We start from the raw sequence: 27,739 nt of genomic DNA on the forward strand, positions 1-27,739 counted from the left end.
GAGATAATCTTTGTTTTAAAGAAAAAGGATCTGCTTCCTTAAAAAGAAGTTTGGGTGCTATGGTTCATAAAACACATTTTACACATTTATTGAATTTTCAAATGTGTTAAGATATCTTAGGGTATCAAGAATTATTATTTGGAAGGAGACCTGCAAACAAACAAAAACATTAAATACTTGATTGTAAACACAATGATTTTATTGTAAAAGGTAAAAAAACTTGTAGTTAAATAATTTGCCAGAGTGTATATTTCTAACTAGAAGGACAGAATGACTCCATGAACTTATCTATATATGCAACTAAAAGTTCCAAAAATTATCTATTTTAAAGCCAATAATAATTATTTTTCTAAATAGTGTCAAGCTTATAAAGAAATTCAACTTTGTCTTCATGATAGAACATAAGCAGGAAATAAATAATTGCCTAAGGTTAGAGGTATTTAAAAAAGTATTTGATAATTTTAATGTTTTTCTATTTTTTTGAAATATGTCAAGTTTGTTTTAGAGATTTAAAAAGGCAACTTTGAGTAAAGTCTTAAGAAGAGGTAAAATATATAATGAAACAGAAATGTAATGTTTAATTTAAAAAATAATTTTATGATTATTTTCGCATAATGATAAATGCAGTTACTACACACAGAATTATTAATTTGTGTCATGCACTCTTTTTTCTGACTAATTTTTCATTTGTGTACCAAAATCAATAGCTAAACATTTATATAAATATAAGATAAAACACAAAAGAGAAAATGTGACTATCAGCATGTAACAATTATAAAATCTAGTGTTTTCTATGAATGAGTTTTAATGAAAGGGATAATCTAAATTTTTCTTATTGTATAAAAATTGTATTTGAAATATCTAGGACAGTTTCAAGGTATAAGTCATATATATTTTTGCAACAGTGCTTTAATAATTTAATTACTTTCTTCTTGATACGTTCTGTTTTTATTTATCTAATATTTCAATTGACTTTTAGATTAAATTTGTACAACATTTTAGTAATAGATATATTGAAATTTTTCATTAGACTAGCTATAATTCAAAGGGGTTCTAGTTATGTATTTGCAGAATCATGAAATGCAAAATAGGATCTCAGGCAAATTTTCAAAAATCATTTTTGTATGTAGAGTGACTTACTAATATAGCATTTCAAGGTACTAGATATCTTCCTCAAAATCACCCTGGAATAAAATAAAGAATTGAAAGATACTAAATGATAATACTATCTGGGAATTAAATGTATAAATTTGCTAGCCTTGGCATAATAGTGCACAGCAAGATATATTAAGGCTGTAAGGGAATATTATGTCTTATAAAAAGAAAATGAGATTTAAGGTTATTAAAGTGAGAAAGATAAATATCAAAACAGATTTTGCAAAGTAAAAATTTAATTGTATATGTGAAAACATGTAGATTTTAATGTTGTTTTAAACTGAATATAGAGGACAATTGTTTTGCCCAGCCTGAATTCATACATATGAATCTTATGCCCATAACCAAGCATGTAACCATGGCGGATAGACCAGATGGTGGCTAAATAAAACACTTGTACAGGGCTTTGGAGATTAAATTGCGATTTTTTTTTCTTGCCACATCTCATAAAGTAGGCCAATAGAGGTGATTTCTATCACTCCCCATCACAATCTAAATATCAACACCTAAAAATGACACTTTCTAAGAGTATAGAACTGTCATCTGTTGGAATGGTAACACCTTGAATTTGAAATAAACTGCAACAAATCATACATCCAATAAATACTTCCGTAGTGACACCGAATGAGTTATAAGTGACTTTAAAACCAAAGTAAATTGAGTATATATACCTATTATAATGCATACTAGAAGCAGAAATATCTATACAGGAAACACTGAACTAAATTCAGTAGTTTTATTTTTATTAATTAAATTTTTAGTAGTTTTATTTTTAATATTAACATCATTTTATCATTATTTTTGGATTATTATACAAACAATATGTATTCATTTTGTTAGAAATGTTTTCACTATAAGTAAACAGTAGAATAATTACTGAATCAATGAAAATTAAATATAAACACCACAGTGTTAGAAGTAAGTGGAAATATTAATAGGAAGCATACATTTTTTTTTAAAAACTAGGTGTTTATTTTGAAACTTTGTACACTGAAATGACCTAGGAACTCAGTGACCCCAACAAACATAAACCTAATATGTAACCTCAGCTCTTACATTATGATTTCTAATACAAACTATTCTCAGAAGAACTCAAGGTGCTGTGAGCAATGGAAATGTCATGATTGGGTAAATGAAGATGCAAGGTAGGTCTGGGTAGGATATTGTAAAGTGGCCAAAAGAAAGTATGCTTTAAACAATTGATAGCATTATGTCAAGGGGACATAGGAATCCTATTAAAGAGGCTACTGTTGGCCAATATTTTGAAAATATGGACATTACCCAACATAATAAAACTGCAACTGCTTAAAACATATTGAAGATATTAACATCAATGAGTTCATAAAGAAAATATAAATATATTTGAATAAAATAAGTTTCTGTGGAGTCTTATATACTTATGTTGATTTTATCGAGTCATTATTTTACCTTTCATTCTAAACTAAAAAAACCCCATGGATCCCTGAATTGGTCCAACCTGCTTCAGCAAGAGAAGCATGTACTTTTTCTGGAGGAAAGTTTCCCAAATTTTAGGGTCACAAGGCTACTACAATTAAGATGAAATGACAACAAACACAGAATACTGAATACATAAGAAGGCAATATGTGCACGAGTAAGCAAAAGTAAGCAACAGCCATTTATATATTAAGAATGTTTGAAGAAATAATAGATGTAATTGCAAAGTTGAGAACACACAAAGCCACAAAGCTTAACAGATACATGTTTTCTAAAATAAAGTGTCTAGAAACAGTTTTAGTGGTGGAAAGTTCAATGTGCATAGTAAAATCCCAGGAATAAATTAAATGGAATTTAAATTTTAAAATGTATAAGCCCTGGTATGATAGATGACAAATGAAATAAGAAAATAACAACGAAAAAAAACATAAAAAGCAAGAGGGGAGAAAAAAATAGGAAAAGCAGAGCAATAATAGATTAAATGTAAAGTAATTTATTCAAGACCCAATACTTGCACTAAATGCAAATGGCAAAAATGTGAGTTAAAGATGAAGCTTGCCAAATTGATTTTTTTTATCGCTGTTTATAGTTGTGGTAAACATGATGACTAGACAAAGGTGTTAATGTTTTAGTCCCCAAACCTATCACTATGTTAACTTACATGGCACAAGAAACAGGTGGTTAAGGATATTGAATTGAGTAGATTATCTTGGAATATCCAAGTGCACCCAATGTAAATGCAGGACTGTAATAAAATAGACTCAGGAAGGTCAGAGTCAGAGAAGGAGATATGACAACTAAAGGGAGGTAACAATGAGAGAGAGAGATTAATTTGAGGTTGCTACTGCTGGCTTTGGGTATGGAGACAGGGGCACAGCCAAGGAATACAACCATCCCATTAACTCTGTAAAAGATAATCATGTGGAATCTCCATTTCTTGTTTGTTTGCTTTATAACTTACAGTATGTAACTGCCTCACCTCTGTTAGTCATATTAAGATAATGGGCTAACCATCCTAATCCAAATATAAACTAGACTGGAGTTGTGATAGGGTATTTTAAATCTCTCTCAACTGCCTCCTCAACTCTGAAAGACTGAGAGATCAAGTACTGCCTTCAAGAGTTTCTGTCCCAGATCTCTAAATTCTAGTTTCATGCAATTTCAAAATCCAGTAAATGTCCAAAGAGGAAAGCCGACTGTGAGCTTAAGAACTCCATTTCCTGTGGGAGATCTTTACTTCCTACATACCAGGAAACTACATTTCACTCTGAGATTTAGACACTATTGACCTAAATCTCTAGCTTCTCACCTACTCCCAGAACCCAGCAAATTCCCACGGAGAAGAGTGGCCATGTGGGAGGCCCCTCAACTTTCTAGTTTTTAACCCCAGCCCCACATTATTGTTAAAATTGTCCTGGCTCCCTTTTGCTCCGGTACAGGAGCATGGGTTAATCTATGTCCTCAGCCAGAATTGACAGACAAAAAACAACAACCAGGAAACAACTTGTGATTGTCAGCTCACCTGGGGAAGGCTCTCGTCTCCCTGGAATGGTTGCCTATCCAGTCTTTATATTTTTTACATATATTTGTGATTTTTTAAAATCAAATATCTGGTCTAATTGTTACAGAAATTGGCCTTCTGTGAGTTAGTATATCCTGCCCAAAAGCAGCAGTCCCTGGGCGTCCAGATATTGTTTCTAGTAAAAACAGAGTTTTATTTTAAATCTTCAGTGTGTCTTTTTGCTTTCACAGCATGAGAGTACTGATAAAAAATAAATAAAATAATACCAGGTCTATACCTGAGCTACAGCCTGCAAAAACTTAAAGCAGAAATAGCTATACAGGAAGATTTAGGAAAGCATCTGAATGGGAACTGAAAAAATAGGAACATTAGGCAAGTATGGTGTTTAAGAAAGCAAGAGAATGAGACTATGAGGTTACTGTTGTGTTGACTTGACTAGGTCCTCATACCCAGGTTTTGGTCAAACACCAGTCTAGAAGTTGCTGTAAGGGTATATTTTATGTATGTTTAACATTTAAATCAGTAGACTTTGAGTGAAGCAGATTATTCTCCATAATTTGAGTGAGCCTTGTCCACTCAGTTCAAGACTTCTAGACCTCCAAGGAAGAAGGAATTCTCTTTCTCTCTCTTTTTCCCTTTTCTAGATGAATGGCTGGATAGATAGATAAGTGTATATCCTACTGCTTCTGTATTTCTGGAAAACTCTAATACAGAAATAGTACAGATAGAAACAGAACATTCTTGAATCCTGTTGTAAAAAATCAAGTAAAATAAAAACACAAAATGGCCATATAACATAGATGTCAATTGTGGTCCTTGTTAAGAGCAGTTTTGGTGGAATGTTGGGGAAAACAGCCTGGGTAGAGAGGGTTGAAGGAAAAAATAATGAAGGTAAGTGGAGATTTTGACTATAACATAATAAATAAACACTATAAATAATGTCTTCCCTTTTTGGTATTTATTCAATGCATGTTTATTTTCTTCAGTAAACTTTTGCTTGGGAAGAGTAGGCCACATCTCTAATGCCACACAGCTCCTAATACATTGATTTGAAGAGTCTAGGTGCTATTTAGTATTTGTAAATAAAACATTGTATGATTTTTTACCCCAAAATGAATAGTACTAGTAATTGGTAAGAAGAAAGCTTTTTTAAGGTTTGGATAAGGGTGGCACAGGGGGAACCTGTACAACACACATGAAAGTTTGTTTGAGAACAGTACAGAAACTATTACCTGCTGTGTTAGGCTGAATAATAGTCCCTAAAAATATCCATGTTCTAATTCCCAGAATCTGTGAATGTTACATTATATGGGACTTTGCTGAAGTGATCAAGAATCTTGAGATGGGGAGATATTCCTGGATTATCTCAGAAGCCCTACATGCAAGCACAAATGTCTTATAAGAGAGAGACAGAAGGAGACTTTACCAGAGAGGACAAGGCAGAGAGAGGATGGAGCAGAGAACAATTTGAAAATGTTGTGCTTCTGGCCTTGAAGGAAGGTGCCCTGAGCCAAGGAATACAAGGAATGCAGTTTTAGAAGCTGGGAAAGGAGAGGAAACAGATTCTTCTTAACAGCCTCTAGAAGGGGAATGGCCCTGCTAACCCCTTGCTCTTGGCTCCCTAAGACTCATTTGTACATCTGGCCTCCAAACTGTAAAATAATAAATTTCTTTTGTTTTAAGCCACTACATTTGTTCTAGCAGCAATGCTAAAACACCTACCTTCCTGGTATAGAGGATTCACTCCCTGAAGACTTAGAACAAGATTTGATTAGTTATGTGGGGTGGAAGGGGTTTGAGTACCAGTACTCTAGACTTTTCATAGTTTTAAATGCCTGGGTTTTATGCTGTGAGTCATGGGGAGAATTAGTAGTTTTTGCATGGAAAGTTAACTGGCCAAAGAGTGTTCTAGGACATATTTTCCTGGTAGCAGAAAGAGAAAGAAAATGAACATTGAAGTCTTGATAAGCAGCAGGGTGAATCCATGTTTGGCTTGATAAGGATTTAGATAATAGTAGAAGTAACATAAAAGGAGAAAGTAATTGCTGAAAGGAATTCTCCAAAGTTGGAATTATCATGATGACAACTTCTACTCTTGAATTAAATAACTGAGTATAAAGATTTAAAAAAAATTTTTAAGCTACAGTTGTTGGGAAGACCAGATGAACCATGAATTCATTTGACATTCCACATGTAAAGGTCCAGTAGAAACAGATATCTGAAATAAGCCTAATAAATTAAGGCTACGCATGGATCTGTCTGCATGATTGAAGCCCAGACAACAGATAAGCTGTCTTAGAGAGAGAGACCAAAGGTACAAACAGAGGTTTAAAAGTTGATGTAGAAGGTGAGAGGAATAACTAAAAATGAAGAACAGCTTGGGGAATATATCTTATAGTAGAGAAATTTTCTGCTGTATGATTTCTACTTCAGTCTGACAGCCTAGATGTACATCAGATTTCTTACGCTAAGAAATCATATATGTTTTATTTTTATGATTCCCTCCATTTAGGTCACAAATGCTTTCAGACTTCCTAGTTTTAAGAACTCCACATCTGCTGGTATGAAGTATTTCCTTCTTCAGGCAGGGTCTTTAAATTAACTGCGTTGCTAATAAATTTTAGCCTGACTCAGTCAAAATTGTGAGCTAAAATGTTGGTCTTTGGTAATCTTAACCTTATCATTTATGCCTTGGGAGCCCAAAGCTTATGCATTTTGCTTAGATCCCTGTATGCAAACTTTTAGTCAGAGATTACTGTTAATACTGTGTTGCTTCTCCCAGTATCTTTGCATTTTGTTTGGAACAAGTCACCTGCTGATCTTAATTTTAGAATTCAGGCAGACCACAGGAAAAAACCCAGTTTCTTCATTTCTTCTTTCTATTGTCCCTTTTTCTTTTTCTTTGTTTTCCATTTTTCTCTTTTCCTTTCTACTTAATGGGATAAAAAAGTGGCGTTTCCAACTTCCTCAATCAAGACTCCATAATTGGTCAAGTCAGGCAACTCTACTAAGGTTGAGTTCAGATCTGGAGTCAACAGAAGACAGAGTGAAGCTCCATTGACTATCATTCCATTTACTAAAATACAAGTGTTATTTTAATTGTGAAACTGCCAGTCGAGTAAGGTGCAAAACAAATCACCGTGAAGTTGAATGCATTTTTTGTGTTCTGCTTCAGCAAAAATAGAACAACAGATGGCCATAAATTTAGGGAAGCTTAATGAATTGGCAAGTTATGACATAAAGTAAGTTGGAATTGGGTAACTTAAATGGCTATTAACAAAGGAGGAAAAATCTTCAAAAATGTTATTTTTTTTTGGAAAATAGAACACATTATAATTTAGATTATCTGTTTTCTTTTATCATTCTTTCATTGATACGTTTAGTTTAAGATCAGTTTCAGATAAGCATACTGCCCCTCAGCTCTACAATTTTACCTTGAAAAGGCACAACCGTATGTCCTTTGAAGCCAGAACCTTGGAAAGTTCAAGGTTTATAATAAACTTACCACAGACAAGGAGAGCCTCTAGGCACAGAATATGTTCCCCAGAAAATAGGATTGAGTCATATAAATTCCTACTGAAGTTTGCTCTATATGCTGGAACAATTACAAAGTGTAGGAATTTTATAAGTAAATATGAGGTATATAGAGAAGGTGAGAGAGAATTTTGGGTGAATTTGAGAGATTTGTGGGTAGAAGGAGCTTAATCCCTCTTACCATATTTTTAAAATTTCATTTTCTCACATTAAGAATGTATTTATTGATGGGATTAATCCAATACATACATAGACTGGAAGAATGCCTAATAGTTATTCTATAAAATATTTTTGGCAAGTCACTGTACCTTCCTCCACAACCAACCAACAGCAGGTTTTTCAAAGTGAGAATATACAGTATTATATTAATAAAAAATTATCAAAAACTGTTGGGGAATACTGATCTATTCCTGAAACTATGCCAAATAGATGTTAACCCTTTCAATGCAAAGAATTCACAGGTGAATCAGTAGAGAACATTCTGCTCTTTACATCAGGACTATATGTTAATGCATTTATTTTAAGCATAGACACTTTGCATTACTTAGAAATTAGTATGAGTGATTCAAATGCCTGAAAATTTACAAATCATTCTTCAAAATTATTTTTAAAATAAAAGCAATTAGGCTGCATCACAAAACAGTTCATGTGGTTCTAAGAGCAGCACAAAAATGTAAGGACTATGAGCTTCGATAAGACAAGAATTACAAATTGTTTATAGAATACTATAAAACAGAGGTTAGCTTGAATTTGTGAGAGGCAATTCAGTGACATAGCAAGGCTGGAATTCAAGTTATGGAAGGGTAAAGAGAAAATGCAAGCAAATAATTATGGACAATCAGCTACATTGCTCTTTCAATAAGCTTATCTTTTTTTTAAGAGAATGAGACATAAAAAGAGGGGAGATCATTAGTAAAATAAGATGTCACTCTATTTTAGATATGCCTAAGATGCCAAGAACACCCTCCTTGGTTGCAACTTGGGGAGGGAGTTTTTTTGCTCTTCATATACAACTTTCATTTTTTTCTTGAGGCCTGTATTTACACATATGCCAACTGTGTTAGGTGCAACAATTGTGAGTTTTGGTAACTATCTTCTGTATCACTTCTGAATGTAGCCACAGTATTTTATAAAATTTATAAAATTTACATTGGAACTATATGTTAATGCACTTATTTATAAATTTATAAAATATTGTGGTTACATTTTATAAATACTGTGGTTACATTCTTTTTATAAATACTGTGGTTACATTCTGAAGTGAAACTGAAGATATCCCAGCTCCAAAAAATGTTCTTGTCAGAATCTTAGACATGTACTTGACTATCCTCTAGAATTTTTAATAAACAAACATCAAAGTGTCATGTATACTCTCAATATTCTTCCCCCTACTAAGATATGGAGCCATTTATAATTTGATTTTAAATGCCCAAACCCCAAAACTTTGTACAACACAATAAGGATATTTATCAGATAATGACTTTCTAATTAAGTATATTGGTTAGGAAAAAAATTAAAATCTCTAATGAACCTACAAAAATAAAAAGAGTAGTTAAGCATAGCCGGAGAGTTTCCAAAAATCTTTTAACTTCTAAAATTAGAAGAAAATAGGATCCTTGCTTTGCTCAACCTACAGCATCAGTTGGATTCAACTGTATGTATTTTTTAAGCCTTATAACAACTTTTTCAATACACATGAGAATGAAAAGAGATTTTAAAAAATATTTTTCTCTTTGATGTCTGGTTTAAAAGACAAGAAAATATCAATAAAGTTTAAAAAACTAAGTATTGCTCAAAACTATAAGGATGCTGGAATACCTAGAAAATATACTAAATAGATTTATTGTATTTAGGCAAAGCTATTTTTAAGAAAAAATTTTAATTTATGTTATTCATTAAAAGATTCAAATAAAAACATGACCCTACAAATAAGCCATTTAAAATATATGTTTTTGACCTTTCACATTCATGGATCTGTCTAAAATTAATACAATATAATTTAAGAGTTCCTCACCAAACTGTCTTCATGGCTTTGCAATCAGGACCAATAGAATTGTGTTCTATTCTTGTCTGTCATATGTTAATTTGTGTTCTAATTGGAAGTCAGTAATTTTCTCTGAAACTCAGTGTTCTCATTTGAAAAATGGGAAGATAATATGTTTCCTTGAAAAAATTGTTGTGAGAATTTGTCTTAGACTGCCTAGGCTGCCGTAAGAAAATACCACAAACTGGTTGTCTTAAATAACAGAAATTTATTTTCTCACAATTCTGAAGGCTTAAGTCTGAGATCAAAGTGTCAGCTTGGATCAGTTTTTAATAAGGTCTCTCTTCCTGGCTTTCAGTGGTTGCCTTCTTGCTGTGTCCTCACATGGCCTTTCCTCTGTGTGCATGCACTTCCGGTGTCTCTTCCCGTTCTTACAAAGAAACCATTCCTGTTGAATTAGGGCCTGATTTTGATGACCTCATTTATTCTCAGTTATCTCCTTAAAGGCACTCTTTCCAAGAACAGTCATATTGAGGGGTAGGGCTTCAACCTATGGATTCTAGGGCACACAATTTGGTCCACAACAGTTACTGAATCAGAATCTCTGATAATGGAACTTGGAAATCTACATTTTCAAAAACATCCTGAGAAATTCTTAGGCACACTGAAGTTTGAAATAGAAACTCTACAATTTATAAATGGATTTTGGGGACATATGATTTATATTTTAATGGGCAAAGAAAGTGATGACTTTCTTTCTTTCCCCTGTCCTTTATGGAGTAGCTCCAGTTACCAACAGGAAGAAATATGGTATCATAGAAAAAGTTCAAGATTTTCAGCCGGGTGTGGTGGCTCACGCCTGTAATCCCAGCACTTTGGGAGACCGAGGTGGGTGGATCACTTGAGATCAGGAGTTTGAGACCAGCCTAGCCAACATGGTGAAGCCCCATCTCTACTAAAAATACAAAAATTAGCTGGGCCTGGTGGCAGGCACCTGTAAACCCAGCTACAGGGGAGGCTGAGGCATAAGAATTGCTTGAACCTGGAAGGCAGAGGTTTTAGTGAGCTGAGGCCACGCCACTGCACTCTAGCCTAAGTGACAGAATGAGACTCTGTAAAAAAAAAAAAAAAAAAGCTCAAGAGTTTGAAGATGTAGGGGGTTCTATCAGAGAAAAATTGCACTCAACAAGTTGAACAGGCAAGAAAGGATTTATTTAAGACATCACTTTAGGGAAGAGAGATTGAAAGCATCTCTGCTGAAACAAAAGTTGGTAGAGTTTTATACTGGGGTGAACTGGTGGAAAAGTACTGGAGGACATTAGTGGGGAGGTGGTCAGTGTGACTAGGCCATCTGTGTTTACTAATTGACACTTACTGAAGTTGGGCTCTTACCTTCCCATAGAGACTGGGAGATGGGAATGCTATCTTTCTTGATTTTTTAAAAAAATATTTTAATATGACTACATAATAGTTGTATGTTATTTATGGGATACATGTGATGTTTTGACACAAGCCTGCAGTGTGTAATGACTGCATCGGGGTAGGTCCTTGAGAAAACTTTTCTGGGTTATAAAACTGGCAAGAAGCTGGGAGAAGATTCAGAGAGTCAAAAAATTTACAATAGAAAGTTTTCTAAAGTAGATATTCTAAGGGAGTCAGGGGTCAATAGTAAGAAGTCTGTATAGTCAAGCTGCAGAAAATATTAAGGCATTCTTAGCCATTTTGAATACTATCTCTGTCACTAATCCTGTGAACTTGAACAGGTCATTTTCCCTTTATGACCTGGACAATGTGAGATTTTGATTCAGGGCTTCCATTAAAATCACTAATGCTAAAATTCTGTTTCAAAGGCTGTTACTCAGCCACTAGTCACCATGATTGCCTTACTGATTTTTAAAATATCAAAAATAATTTTGAAATTCTTTGTAAATGACCTCTGGTCCTCCTTGTGACTCCGAAACTTTCCCAAGATATAGTCAATGCTTCCAGGACGCTGCTTTAATACTAGGATTATGTCCATCTGATACTAGTTGTTAAATATTCAGAATATCACTCTGGGCTATTGCAATCTACTTAACAGTTAGTTAGAAAGCAATCCTAATAAAAACATGGCATTAGCAATAAAGACTTCAATAGGACTTCAATATATCTTATTTTCCTAAGAATCTGTACTTGCCACTGCAATTGCTGTATACTCCCAAACAATCTGGTATCAAATGTTTATTTTCCAAATTTTTAAAAAATCTTTTCCCTTATGTTCAGTTAAAGTCAATTGATTTTGGCCCCATGTAAAATATGCAAGAGATCACAAATGAATCAAAATATTAACTGTCTTTTAACATTTCTCAGTCTATTAAAGGAATAGAAATAAGCAATTTATAAAGTGCTGAGAGAATACATGACTAATTCTGGTTGTTGATGGTGAACAGGTTAGAACTATGATGACTAGAAGAATTAAAAGCATTTATATTAGGGTACATTTGTGGATGGTTTGCTTGAATAGAAAAAGAAAATTTAAGAGACCCATTAGAATTTTATTCAAATATTTAAAGATTGTTTGTTCATGTGGAAGAAGGATTAGACTTGTTTTATATGGCCTCAAGGCTTAGAACAGGCTCAAAGGGAAAATTACAGAGATATTTTGGGTTTAATGCAAGAAATATAATTTTTCAAATGACAGCTTATTCAAAACCCTTGCTTTGGACTTCCACAACTCCTCTGCCAAGCCTTTCAACAATGAATTATAGTCAGAAATTAATTCACTGGAATCTCACACCAAAATATAAGGTCCTGGGGAATAAAAGACTGCATGGGATTTAATTCAATAACTAGTGACTTTTTTCCCAGCTGATTTTGGATCTCATGTGCGTCAAGTTGATGAATTAATAAATAAAAGTGAGTCTCTTACAATAATGTGCCAACCCAGTCTGGAGGGCCCATTCACACGTGTATTGTAGGAGAAGTCTAAGCATCTAATAATTGTTGAGACTAGATGATTTAGCACAGCCCAACAGAAATAAGTGTTGTTAAGACACAATTCCCTAAAAGGTCCTGGTTGACATTCAGTGCATTAGAATCTGAACTTCAGCAACCAGGTAGGTTTACCCAGATCAGATATGTATAACAACACCTGGAGAAAGTCTTTAATTTAAGTCCTAATAAAGATACCAAAGCCTAGCTGAGAATGAATAAACAAATATTCAAGAACAACTACTTGCTATGGATTTATTATGTAGTCAAATATAAATACTATAGTTAGGCTCCAGTATAAACTTGCTGTCTTTCATGGGAATGGGCAAAATATCTCACCCCCATCAAATTGAATGGTTGGTGCACTTCTTTATTCTTTAGAGTGGGCCTAGTGCAACTTCTCAAGCCTATTCAGGTGGCAACTAAAAATTAGAGTTGGCACATGAGATGAAAATTATTTTCAAGCTCTTGTCTAGGGAAATACTTTATTGCTGATATAGTGTCTACTACCCTTTCTTTGAAATCTCACTATCTTCATCTGTCTCCCACTGTTACAAGCTTCTAGGATGGGATGATAATGTACTGAAATCAGGTTATTTATCATTATTTCCAAATACTTTGAATATCTGCTAAAGAGATTCCTCAAAATTCACTTTAAAATCAATTATTATTTTTACTAAGTGGTTTATTATTTTAATGCACACACAGATTTCTGGTTTTCTGCTTAGGAACTATACCAATGTTTCTTAAAAATGTCACTCTCTTATTTGTCCATGCTGTTTTCATTTTGTTAAACGAGTCATTTTGTTAAATGAGTCTTTGGAGATGAGAGGGATACATTAAACTTTTCTTGTGGGAAAAACATTTTGACTCAGAAGTAAAAATGGATCCCTCACTGGTCAGAAGCATTGACTCAAAGGCATGCCTGGTTTCATGCCATTCATCTTCACTCTCCTGGGCCTCCAAACCCCAAATGTGCCAACAGTAGTCCCATCGCAACATTATGTGGGCATTACGGTTCTACACATCCTTTTCTGTTGGGGATCTTGCTTTTTTAAAAAAACAGAAGTAGCAAAATGATGCTGATTCTTACTTGGTTTCTCAAAATTACCGATAATATTTTGTTTAAAATAGTGAGAATCAGCCCTGCTACAACTTGGTCTTGAATGCTCTCATCTTTATATCTAAGCAGTCACCTTACATGTTCAATATTCCAGCTGAGTATCACTTCCAGATATGTTCAGCATAGTTATTCAATAGGAGTACTTAATAAAGACAAAATGTCACCCAAACTGTATTTTCTCTCTGTGTTATGTGGAATTTGCCTGACTTTGGTCAGGATATATTTTGTCTATCCAGTTCTCTGTGTCTACTGTTTTTGTCACTCTGTCATGGAAGGAAATTCAGTTGATTTGACAGGATTTATTTTTCACAGTGCCAAGGAGATTTTACCCAGTAACTCATGATTTTCTAGGTGCTTGAAAATTGATTTTTTGATGATATGTTTCAGTAAGTTTTCAACTAAATACTGATGATGACAGGTCTGTAATTTCTAAAGTTATCTTTTTTTTAATCTTCCCAGAGTAGAAACAAGAAACACACCAAGATAAGTACTGCATTTAGTCTTTTTAATATAGCAGAGTGTCTAAGTCCTTTTTAAGTTCATAGATGTTGAGCTAATTGTTCTTTACTGACTTTGGCAAACTCTTGGAAAAATAATTAAGTCACCAGAATTTGCAGTTCAAAATGTGACCAGTTTATAACATTAGCCTTGTAGTCGAACCTTTATATCACACCCTGTATTGTCTCCAAATACCATATCATAACTGCCCTATATTTTAAGCTTTCAAACAAGATTTCTGAAACCTACAGTTTGAATACTGGCTAAGCACTGCAGTTATTTATATAATTTATGGTCATTTTTATGTATGAAAATTCATTGATTAAAGATGTAAGATTTAATTTTATTTTAATATAAATAAATTTAATTTAAAATAAATTTATTTTAATATAATTTTATTTATATTAAAATGCATTTCTGCTATTGAATTCCTTTATGCAAAAAAATCACCATTGTCTTTAGTAGTATATCACTGAACCCCTTATATATAAAAACCCCAGTTTGGAACAAAGAGCTATTAGATGACCAAATAAGAATCACATTAGACTCTGCAATTATAGTCTGTGAAGAGAAAGACTTCACTTATTTGAAATAGTATATAGCTTACTATATGTAAAATACAATAAAATTATCTCAGAAGCTGTGGTCTCCTATAATTTGTAGAAGATGATAACTGATATCGCTAAGCACTTTTTGGGTGCAAATAACTATACTTAAATACTGCTAATAAAAGCTGACATCCGCTGATCACTTGCTTCATACCAAGCACTATCCTAAGTTCTTTATGAACGTGATTTCATTTATTTTGTTCATCTCAGAACAGTATAGTTAGAACATACTATTATCATCCCCATTTTCAAGTGAGGAAACTAATGTTTGGATATATTAAATAATGCTTCTAATGTCATATACTAGTGTTTGAGTAGGAATTTGAAGCCATTTGGTTTGAATCTGGACTCTATGTTCATGATCATTATCCAAAATTCTCAGGTGTCCCAACCCCTCACAAATGACTTTGAATTAAATATTAGGTTTATTTTTATATGTATGGAACCTGAGGCACAGTGATAATTAAAGTGTAGCTCAGCCATAGAGTGAGCCATTGGTCACTATGGGTCTTTGGGTTAAAACATACCTTTAAGAATATGTAGGAAAAAAATGATAATAGCTAACTCAGCAGCATTCATTAATTCATCTGCAGCAGATTAACTTGTTCCAAAATAATGAGATAATCTGATTCTGATGGAACACGGAGCAGACAAATTCTTCTAGAACCCAACCTGTTTCTATGTGAGTGTATCCAGGAAGTCAGGATTATTTGGAGAAATCTGGCAGGTCTCTAGGCAGACAAAAGGGAACATCTGGTAGGGACTGGGACATGTAGAAAAAAGGTAAGATTTTCCTAAGAAAAACCACTTCTTTCATAATTTTTTCTACACATACATGCTTCTCTTTGATAGTTTCTGACAGGACACTATTTTGCCTCTCTCTCCCTATTTCCTTTAAGTAATATACATTAAATTAGCATAGAATCACAGCATCATCAACAAATTCAGGCTAGCGCTTAGTGACAGACACTGCTGCTAGAATCTCTAGTTATTCATTTGTTTTTCTAACTAAGAAACAATTTAATCTGGGGCAGCAATGTGCCCAGGGAAAAAATAGTTAATCTCTCAGACTCAAAACACGTAAGTTTGGCTATATATTATATTTTTGGACACTGAAAGATAGGGACTTCTGGGGAAGAAATTTAACAAAAACAGCATCACCCAAAGAAAGCATCTGGGTAATTCTGCTTTCTTCCTTCTTCCTTCGTTCCATTGAGTCAGGTCAGAGAGGACTCGCCAGGGACAAAGCCATGACCCTCAGGGACCCAAGGGCATGAGCCTGCAGCTGACAGCCCCATTCTGAATGAGCATTCAGGCACATAGACCAGGGTGGTTGTTGCAAACCCCTCAGCAGCTGCCTCCTGGCACAACCGCCCACTAACATGCGATCTAGCAGACAAATGGAAGCTCGTCTTACCCCACTTCTCAGGCACTCCAACAAGGGTTCTGAATTCTAAAAACAGCAAAAAACATTCAAATTGTTACATATGAAATGCTTTCCTGCATCTTTCTGTCTCAGAGATGACAGCTGTCCCTCCTCCACTCTCTCCCCACTCGCCCCCAGACACCTCCCTAAACAATTTCTGTGCCAAGATGAAGAGGATGTCCCAGGCCATGGGGCTTCTGGCCTTGAAGGGCTGCTGCAGCGGAGCCAGGGCACAGGGTAGGTGAGACACAGCAGAGGTTCTGGCCCAGGTCCCTGGCCTCTCCTCCTGCAGGTGGCGTTTATTTATTCAAGGGGAGCAACCATGTTCATTTTCCCAACAATGTGGCACCATATTTTGCTCTCCTCTCCACTTCCTTCTTCCTGGCAGCCTTCTCCCACTGTTTCCAGATGATCACCAGCCAGGCAAGGCCCACCTTGGCTTGCTCTGTCTTCCCTGCTAGTGCATTTTCTCTTTAAAAGCTCCTTTAGCCTGTCCAGATCCACTTGTTTGACCTTTCTGGTTGTCTATCCTACCTGCTTGGGGTTCTTGATGTTGATGAGTCCTTCCATGCCTTTGTGCTTTTGCTGGTAGTCATTTTCTTCATTTTCATTCTCTCAAAAGTCTAGATTTCTTCCCCTTTTTGGGGTAAGCCCCATCTCCACCTTCTTCTCCTTGTTATTCTTCTTCCATGGCCTTCTGCTTCTCAGCCTGGAGCTGTGTGTCGACCTCCTAAGGGCTGCTTTACTTCCTGGCCTGGCTTTTGTGGCCTCCCATTCTCCCTCCTTTAGGCATTGCAGCTCTGGTGACTGCAGCAGCACCACCTGGATCTAACCTAATGTATCATTTCCCCAAGAGACTACAACAGTGCCTTATCCTGAGCAGCTTTGTGACATCCACCAGGGATTGTAGATTGTCAGTCTTCATTATCCAAATCAGTGTCCCAAAATAGGACCCAGAATGTTTGACGTCACCCCTCAGGCCAGGGGTCCTGAACATGTAAAGGTAAAGAAGTGGAAGTTTTAGAAAAGCCAGACTGTTTCATACTTTCTACTATTGCCATTACACTTAGAGAATAAACTGGGACATATATATGTTTTTTTCTTTTTTAAAAAACTGTATTAGTCCACTTTTACACTGCTGTAAAGAATACTTGAGACTGGGAAATTTATAAAGAAAGAGGTAATTGATGCACAATTACACATGGCTGGGAGGCCTAAGGAAACTTACAATCATGGCAGAAGGTAAAGGGGAAACAAGGCACATCTTACATGGTGGCAGGCGAGAGCAAGAGCACGGGGGGAACTGCCACTCTAAAACCACCAGATCTCATGAGAACTCACTCACTGTCAGGAGAACAGCATGAAGGAAGCCACCCCAGTGATCCAATCACCTCCCACCAGGTCCCTCCCTGACACATGGGAATTACAATGTGAGATGAGATTTGACTGGGGACACAGAGCCAAACCATATCAGAGACAGTCTCACCCTGTCCCCAGTCTGGAGTGCAGTGGCAGGATAATAGCTCACTGCAGCCTCAAACTCCTGGACTCAAGGGTTTTTCCTGTCTCTCCCTCCCATGTAACTGGGACTACAGGTACACAATACCATGTTCAGCTATTTTTTTTTTAATTTTTTGTAGAGATGGGGTCTTGCTGTGCTGCCCAGGCTTGTCTGGAAAACCTGGCCTCAAGCAGTCCTCCTGCCTTGACCTCCCAAAGCACTGGGATTATAGGCATGAGCCCCTATACCCAAACTATTTTAAACTGAAACACCATAAATGACCACCTGATTTATATATGTGTAAAGAAACTAAGACCCTGAGAGAACAAGGGAACTGACCTTAATATCAAGAACACGTTTGCCACTCTGGACAGCTGGCCCTCATCTGAGCATTTCTGGGAGTTTTCAAAGAGCATAAAATGAACCATTTTATTCCATTTTAATGGTCTTAGGCTAACTCTATTTCTGAAAATCAAATCTACCCTTAATAGATAATTTGTCTGCATTAAATATTTAAAATTAATTCAATTTTGTAAATTTAAAATGAATTTACAACCTTACAGGAAAATTTTAAATATGTTTTAATTAGTATTACCATAGTGTTCAATTAGTGTATTTCAAAAGAAAAAAAAACCCACAAGTCTCTATTGAACCATTTCTAGTACTGCATAAATAAATTATTCTGATATTTTGCAACACTTTTTCAAAGTTGCATGTATTCCCTCTAATTTCAGGTCAGGAAAGGCATTACGAGTCCCATTTTATCCTAAGGGAAACCAAAGCTCAAGGCCATATGGTGCTAAATAGAAAATCTTCAACAACAGTCTTGGTGTGGTAAGCCCTGCTTCTGTAGTTTTTGCTGCTACACTATAAGCTGCACATCCATATTTTCACATCATCCAACTGCACCCCTCTCAGTCTCAATGTCATGTATTTATTGAATAAGGATGTAATTTTAATTTTATTTTTGTTGTTATTGTTGTTCATTGCTCAAAGAAAAAATCTTATAAATAGTTTTCTCATTACTGAGAAAATTTTAGCAATATCTGATTCTATCTACTGTCATGTCTCAGATGAGCTGATATTTGTGTTATATAACAAATTGCCAACTTGCAATTTCCCTTTAATTTGTGTGTGTTGGAGGATGGAGAGGAGAGGCACCAGAGGTTGGATCCCTTTGCATTCAACATGCACAAAAATTATCTTCATTAGGAAGCCTATTTTATTTTATCATAACAGACATTTACCAGTGTACGTTCTACACGTCCTGATCACCGTTTTCATGATTTTTAATGACATGTTTTTGTCAGTTGTTTTCTTGTGGTAAAATATAAATAACATGGAATTTACAATTTTAAACATATTTAAGTATACACTTTCCCCAACTTACTGGTTTGATTGAATGACTTTTCACTTTATGATGGTGTAAAAGTGACATGCATTTAGTAGAAACTGTACTTCAAATTTTGAATTTGTACCCATACAACCATTCTGTGTTACACTTTCAGTAGAGTATTCAATAAATTACATGATGTATTCTACACTGCATTTTAAGATAGGCTTAGCTGATTTTGCCTTCTGTAGGCTAATGTAAGTATACCGAACACGTTTAAGGTGGGCTAGGCTAAACTGTAATGATCTGTGGGTGAGGCATATTAAATGCATTTTTAATTTATGATATTTTCAATTTACAATGGGTTTATTAGTACAGAGTCTCATAAATTGAGGAGCGTCTGTGTACCACTCAGGGACATTAAGTACTTTCACACTGGTGTACAGTCATCACCACAATCCATCTCCAGAACTCTTTCAGCATCCCAAACTGAGAACTATGTACTCATTAATAAAAAAATAATTCCCCATTTCTCTCTCCTCTCAGTCCCCAGTAACCACTATTTGACATTCTGTCTTCATGAATTTGACTATTCTATGTACTATGTAGTAGTGGGATCACATAATATTTTATTATTTGTAACTGACTTCAGTTAATATAATATCTTTAAGTTTCATCCACATTGCATTATATGCCAAAATTTCCTCTTTTTAAGACTAAATATTCCATTGTATATATACACCACGTTTTGTTTATCCATTTGCTATACAGGGGCATTTGGGTTGTTTCCAATTTTTGCTATTGTGAATAATGTTGCTGTGGACATTGCTGTGCTAGTATTTGTTTGAGTTTCTACTTTCAAAGCTTTTAGCTACATATCGATACATAGAATTGCTGGGTCATAAGGTAGTTGTATGTTGCATTTCTTAAGAAACCACCATAGTGTCTTCAGGAAAGCTGCATCATTTACATTGCCTACAGCAATGCACAGGGGTTCAAATTTCTACACACCCTTGTCAACATTTGTGATTTTCTGTTTGTATATGTTGTTTTATGAAGGCTTCATGAGTACTTAGCACAGCACCTTCTCCATAGCAAGCAATCCTCAAGCAGGTATTGAATTAATGAATGGTGTTGTGTCTTCTCCAGTTCATTAATATTTCTGTTGATGTAGCTAAGTTTTATTTACTTTTTAGTTTTATTTTATTTTATTTTATTTGAGACAGAGTCTTGCTCTGTCACCCAGACTGGAGCATAGTGGTGTGATCTCGGCTCACTGCAACCTCCACCTCCCAGGTTCAAGCGATTCTCCTGCCTCAGCCTCCCGAGTAGCTGGGATTACAGGCACGTGCCACCATGCTGGCTAATTTTTTGTTTTTTAGTAGAGATGGGGTTTCACCGTGTTAGCCAGGATGGTCTCGATCTTCTGATCTCATGATCCTCCCACCTCAGCCTCCCAAACTGCTGGGATTACAGGCATGAGCCACCGTGCCTGGCCCCTAAGTTTTATTTTTTAACTGTGGGTTCATAGACTTCGGGCATCAGAATCACCTCTTGGTGCTTTCTAAGAAGGCCAGTTCCCAGTTCAAATTCCAGACCTTGAAACTAGCTGAAACTCCCCGAGTGGGCCCTTAACAATCTGCAGTGCTAAGGACATCTCAGGTGATGTTGGTGCACAGAAAAGGTGAGAACCAGAGCATCTGAACAGACTGTAAATCCCTGAAGTCTGGATTTATGTTTTATAATTTTTGACAGCTCTCAATAGTAAACTCTAAAACTTTGTTTTTATTTTTATTATTCACACTGATATTCATATTTGAAATTTCACGAGAGCAAATTTTGCATGCTTCTTTTATTACAGATGTATTCTGTATGTGGGTATAGCAGAAGCTGATATGACAGATCATCAGCTTTGTCCTAAATAACAGGTATTGTCTGGTACTCAGCCTGCTTGGGATAATCCATGAAATATTTAACAAATTTCTTGTTTTGTTAAATACTAATTACCCATATCCTCCAGAGAGTTTTCTGGGACTCTGAGATGGGTCCTTTTACTAAGGATGAGTTTATTTTTCTATAGAATTTGGAAACAAAAGCTGCTTCAATCAGCCTTTAACGAGTAAACTTGTAAGCTGAGTACCTAGCACAAACAGGGGTTATGGTTGAGGGTGCACTTCTCTCTTCCATGACTTACTAAATAATGCAGCTCCCAGAGCTGGCTATGAGAGATTTGGTGTCTTGTAGCTGCTATCTGGCGACGTATGTCCATCATGCTTGATGTTCATTAGTTAGATGAGATCAGTAAGTTAAAGAACTGTTAAATTTGTGTTTTCCTTTAATGGATACGTGACTGTGGTAGCTGAATCACAGGACAGAAATTTGACAGAAAAGGACATGGCGGTAAGTAAGCTTATTGCAAATATACAACTTCATAAATTCTTCTAATAACTTGTCTTAGCAAGGTGCCTTAGCTGGTTCACTTAATAAATGTGAATGTGGAGATAAAAGAAAGAAAAATAAACAAATGCATTTTTCCTATCTCTTTTTTACATATATGAATTATGCATGCATCCTATTAGTGGGAAATTAAGTAATGTACTATGTTAGCTACATTTTTGGCAGAAAAATTAATTGTTCTGGTAAACCTAGCATAGCTGGAAAAGTTAATGTAATTGACAATATATAATAATAAAGCTTTAGTTAAGTTTTTTCCTTAATATTGAAAATGCCATTTCTTTGAATCTCTTAACTAATTTCTTTCACTTTCTTATCAGATAGATATTGAGCAACTATCTGCCAAAACTAATTAAAATTTCCCTCCCAGAAAAGATCAATTACTTGCTTTATTTGGAAAAACACTTTCAGTTGTTGTCTTTTGATTTTTTTTCTCTGAAAAAAAAATTGTTGTCTGATAATCTTTCTTAATCACAACAAAAATTCTGAAAGCTTGGTAACAGAAAATGTAACCAAAGCATGAAAATAAGTTAAATTACACTAATATTAGCATTATAAACATAATCCTTGGGATTCTTACCCTTGTCAGAAGGTGCTAGTTTGACATATTTACCTCACCTTAACTTGCTTTCTACAGTTGCAAGACTGAGGATTTCCTTGGCAGAGAATCTGGCTTAGTGACAACATAAATTTGGCAGGTTCTTGGAAACCTTTTGTTTTGTAGTTTGAACCTTCAGCTTGCCGATGCTGATATGCCTCACAATCTTAGTCTGTTCTGTCATCTTATTGGGATCATTAACTACTATTTTGAAGGATGCTAGAATTATATTGCAAAATATTTTCCCCCTGCAGACACATGTTGTAGTTTCCAAAGATGAGAAACCCACTAGAAAAATTTCTATCCAACAATACCTTTTTATTCCATTCTGATGTTTTTTATTCTCAAATTGGCACAGCCTTCATTCTGATTAACAAAAATATTTTAGAATTCTAGTTGCTATTGTACTTGTTGAATTATACCTGAAAAAATATTTAAAGTCATGTTTAAAGGGCCTCAGAAAATGCTGTGATCTCCAAAGCACGCTGGGCCGGAGTATGGTGGGTGTTGGGAAACAGAGCAGGTAGAAATCACAGAAACAATGGGAATGAAAAGAGACATGTGTTGATCTTTCATGAAAAAAGTCAATTGCTTTGTGACTGAAATTATTCTATGAAACAGCTCTGGCATGCAATCCAGACCCTTTGCAGCCTGCTGTGTTTTCAGAATTTCAAAGCCAACTTTAAAAATTATTGCATAGAGTAAAACAAGGTTAAACACTCTCCTGCAGAGCTTCACCTGCCTGCATCTGAGGAGAGGCTTCCTGTGAATTTCAGTAAAAGGCCTTCCATCCAGGTCCCCACAGCAAATATGTTGAGGCTTCTTAGGTTCCCAGAGCTGAAGTTTGTGTTCTTTTCTGAAATAACCTTTGATGGGTTACTTGACATAGAATGCTACAATTTTGGAGCAATGAAAAATGACATCACTTGCAGTCAGCCTCAGAGATCATTTCATAGAAGATATATATATATATAACTTCTATGATATGTTATAATATATGTTTTATATATATATGTATGTGTGTATATATATATATTTATGTGTATATATGTATATATGTGTATATATATGTGTGTATACACATGTATATATGTATACACACACACACACACACACACACACACACACACACACACACACACACAAAAGACCACCAGAGGGAAAAGAGAGGGATCGCATGCTGGTTCTAGAGAGGGTTTGCGTGTGCTGTAATTTAAAACAGAATGACTGCAGTAAACTGACTCTTGGGTTTAAATTACCTTCAGTGGTCATTCTCTGGTAGTGAAAAGTGAGAATATTGGAATTTGATGCTATAAATATTAGAGTAATTGGTAGGAAATTTAAAAATATTCCAGAAAAATCCATAATTGTTTTAAAAGGCTTTTTCCTTCTGTGGAAGGAAGAAAACAGTTTAAACCAATGCTGATAAAGATGGCATTTATTTTCTCTTCAAAAATGTAGAAAAGCCAACTGCCTCAATCCCAATACACCAAAAAAATTATTTGCATTTAAAAAAATACTTTCAGTTCTTGAACATATGCATATATTTTGAAGTCATGCAATACATTCCTTTCTGCGTATCTCTTTACCCAATTTTATATCATATACTGATTTCATTGGTTCTGCATTGTCTTTATATTTACCATTTCACATGGCTACATCATTTCATTGTGTGGCCAGACCATCATTTAGTAAAACATCTCCCTCACTTTGAAGCATTTCCTTTTTTACTATCTGTAATGACTATTGAAACCTTGCAAGGCACATTTGCATATATTAAAGAATATTCTTCTATTAAATTATTATTTCTGGGCACATTTTCCTTTTTATAAATAGAGATCAAAAGTGTCAGTGCCGTTGTCAATCTTGCCATGCTTAAAACTCTTCATTCACTATCATTCTGTAATAATCATAGATTTCTTAGATTTGAACATGTGTTTCAAATTGATACATAACTATGCTTTAAACTTGAAATGTTGTTAGTAATGTACAAAAACATGTCCTCAAATACAAGAAACAAGAGTCATGACCAAGAAATCTTAGTAAATCAACCATATGAGACTATTTACAAAGCTTGTTTAAAATTAACTTTAGGGATTTTCAGTGGAACAGGGAAGCATTTGGTAATTTTTCTTCTCCCCAAGACTTAGTCAAACATAATTTTTCTCTGAGTGGATTGGTATGCTTGACAGGCAAAATTGTGATCATTCTTTTTGTTTAATGCAATGGGCCACAAACCTAACATTATCATTATAATTAGACATAAACTCAAAGTTACAATAATAGAGGCAGGAGATAATTCTTACAATGACAGAGATCAAAAAATATTAGAACACTTTTGTAAACATGCAGTCTTTAATACATGGACAACTTAGCTTTGACCAAGGGTTTCTTTCCTTCCCTTACTTACAAATTCTCTCTCTGAAGACCTGACACTCTTTTATACAAGATAGCAGATCACCTGGCAGGAACGTGAAATAAACTCTTTAGAATCCCAACGTGAATGTCAGCTCCATGTATGTACTAAATCTTGGCAGATTTCCTTTCTTAAGTCCATGTAAGCTATTATTCTCTTTATTAGTGTTTCTTAAACTATAGATTTCAGGCCACCTTCCTTAAAATCACCTCAGGTACATATTAAAAATGCACTAATTGAATTGCTCTTAATATCTACTGAGTTGGGGTGAATCCCAGGGGAACTATTGCTCCAAGTATTAATTCTAATATGAGAAGAAAAAATATGTTTATACATATGATGGGTTATAGTGAAAACCTACTTTTTTCAGCATTGTGCCTTTCATTCTAATAATGTTAATTGAGCCCCAATTTTGTGCCAGGCAATGTGTTAGAAGCGAAGGATAAACTACTGAACAAAAACTGGGATGCACCTTGCCAACATAGAATTTTCAAGTTAGGAAACAGACATTAATAAAATAGCTACACAAACAAATGTGTAATTGTAGTTTTGACAATGTGAACAAAGAAGAACATATTTTGAGGGTGCTAAAATAGTGAGCTATATCACCTTTGGTAAGTCAGGAATGCTTCCCTGAGGTAGTCATGCCTTATGCTGAGAACAGAAGGATAAATAACGGATACCAGCAGAACAGGAGAGAGAAGAGTACTTACGCAGAAGGACAGCATTTGCAAAGGTCCTGTGGCAGGAGAGAAAATAAGAAATGCAAGAGACTAAAAGGACACAGTGATTAAATCCTGGAGAGAGGATGAAGGAGGGGAATCATGGTTGAAAATCTACGAACTACCCAAGCCAACTCCTAACAAGGAAAAATGCAGAGTTTACTACTTTAATTAGAAGCAAAACATTTTACGTGCCATATGTGACACTGCAAAACATTTTTATTAAAATGTCCACATTGGTTGTATTATGCCCTGATGCTTCATTTCAGGTCATTGGTTAATCCTGTGGCTTCCATGGCAATTTGCAATTTTTTGTTTCATCCTACCTCAGTCTACCTTGCTACATCTCAGTCTCAATAACTCCACATACTGGTGCTTAACTTAGCAAAGACAACCACCTGATCTCAAGTTGTTTTTGAGGATTGCTCCCCCAGGTGGATAAATAAGGTGGTAGGTGGGTCCCACCATACCCAACAACAGGTCTCTGGATCCATGAACAGAAGTAAATTATATGTAAATCAAAGTTTGCTTTCCTCAATTAGAAAGAAGGGGATGCCGTGTCCTGTTGGCAACGTTTGCTGCAGGGTCACTGCCTGCCACCTACGTAGTCCCTTTGGATATTCATTTCAGCTGAATCTTTTTAAAATTAAATGAGTTTTGGAACTGTGTTTTAACACACACAGGCGTTACGCTCTGTTCATTCATACCCAGATTCTGACTTAGCATGCAATTCTCTGAATGCTGGGAAAGACTTCTCATTTTATATGCAAATGTTGCAGCTTGTTATGTGGTCTTTAAGAGATGCCAGCTAATTTTTAATAGAATACAAATACCAAAAAATTACTTGTTAAATATAATAGTGATTAACAAATACTTTTTAAAAACTTGCCAAAGTCATGACTACTACCTGGATATACTAAGAAGAAAACAGAGGCTTGCCTTTTATAATTAGTGGATTTTGCTTTATTTCTACATTTATCAAAATGTCTTTAATGGAAGACTGCACCTGTGGATGTTATGAGCAATTTATGCTAAAAGATTCCCTGGACAAATAAGTTAAGGACAACTTTGAACTACAGTTATATGCCACATAACAACATTTCAGTTAATGGCAGACTGCATATACGGTGGTGGTCCCCTAAGAATATAACGGAGGAAAAAAATCCCTATTGCCCAGTATTTACTATACCATGTTTTTATAATTGTTATTTCAGAGCATACTTTTTCTAAAAATATAAAAGATATATGTAAAAGATTGACTGCAAAACAGCCTCAGGCAGGGTCTTCAGTGGGTGTTCCAGAAGAAGGCATTATTATCAGTGGAGATGACAGCTCCGTTTCATGTTCATGCCCCTGAAAACCTTCCAGTGGGACAAGATAGTGATATCGGAGGTGAAAGACAGTGATATTGATGATCCTGACCCTGTATAGGCCTAGGCCAATAATGTATATGTCTTAGTTTTTAATAAAAATTTTTAAAAAGTAAAAAAAAAAGAAAAAGTTTATAAAATAAAGATATAAAGAAAAAATTTTCTACAGTTGTACAATGTGTTTAGGATTTTAAGCTAAGTGTTATTAAGAAAGAGTCAAAAAGTTTTAAAAATTAAAAAGTTTATAAAGTAACAAAGCTATAGTAAGTTAAGGTTAATTTGTTATTGAAGAAAGAAAAATCTCTTTTATAAATTTAATGTCACCTATGTATATATAATGTTTATAAAGTCTACAGCAGGAGTGTACAGTAATTTCCTAGGCCTTCACATTTACTCACTGACTCACCCAGAGCAACTTCTAGTCCTGCAAGCTCCATTAATGATAAGTTCCCCATACAGGTATAATGCATTTTATCTTTTATACTATATTTTTACTGTGCCTTTTCTATGTTTAGATACACAAATACTTACTATTGTGTTATACTGCCTGCAGCATTCAGTACAGCTTTTAGCCTAGGAGCAAAGGCTATACCATATTGGCTAGACGTGTAGTAAGCTATACCCTTAAGCTACACCCTCTAGGTTTGTGTAAGTATACTCTGTGATCTTCTCACAATGATGAAATTGACAAACAATACATTGCTCAGAACATTAAGCAACACACTACTGTCCTTGTACTTCTTTCTTTCTGAAAGACTTTTCAAAGCATTTAATAAGGGTGTGCATGTTGTAATTCTCCCAGAATCGGATATCTATTAGGCTTCTTAAACTTATTTTTCCATGTAATTCTTTCTGCACTGTTTCTGAAAAACATTCTGCAAGACTAGCATTCAATGGCCCTATGGAAGTGTGCCTACTGCCCTGTTGCTATCATTCCCTGATCAGGGAATATGGGAAGAAGGGTTTCTGTAATCTCATGTCCCATGACAAAACTGTTGGTAATAGAGGGAATGGTGGCATGCATCACCATCAACAATACTGAAAACGTATCACCGTGACCTACTGTTGG

At 35.1% G+C, this 27,739-nt stretch overlaps 1 protein-coding gene across 1 annotated transcript in view; it reads left to right on the forward strand.

The window, feature by feature from the left end:
• Positions 1 to 15,525: 15,525 nt before the first annotated feature.
• XIRP2 (xin actin binding repeat containing 2) overlaps positions 15,526 to 27,739 on the forward strand; it is a 372,894-nt gene continuing 360,680 nt past the window's right edge. Inside the window, exons 1-2 of the mRNA XM_054679927.2 lie at positions 15,526 to 15,633; positions 18,512 to 18,611. The gene's annotated coding sequence lies outside the window, so the exon portion shown is untranslated. The remainder of the gene's footprint in view (positions 15,634 to 18,511; positions 18,612 to 27,739) is intronic.

This window comes from Pan troglodytes, chromosome 13, assembly GCF_028858775.2.
Source record: "Pan troglodytes isolate AG18354 chromosome 13, NHGRI_mPanTro3-v2.0_pri, whole genome shotgun sequence".
Lineage (NCBI taxonomy): Eukaryota > Metazoa > Chordata > Mammalia > Primates > Hominidae > Pan > Pan troglodytes.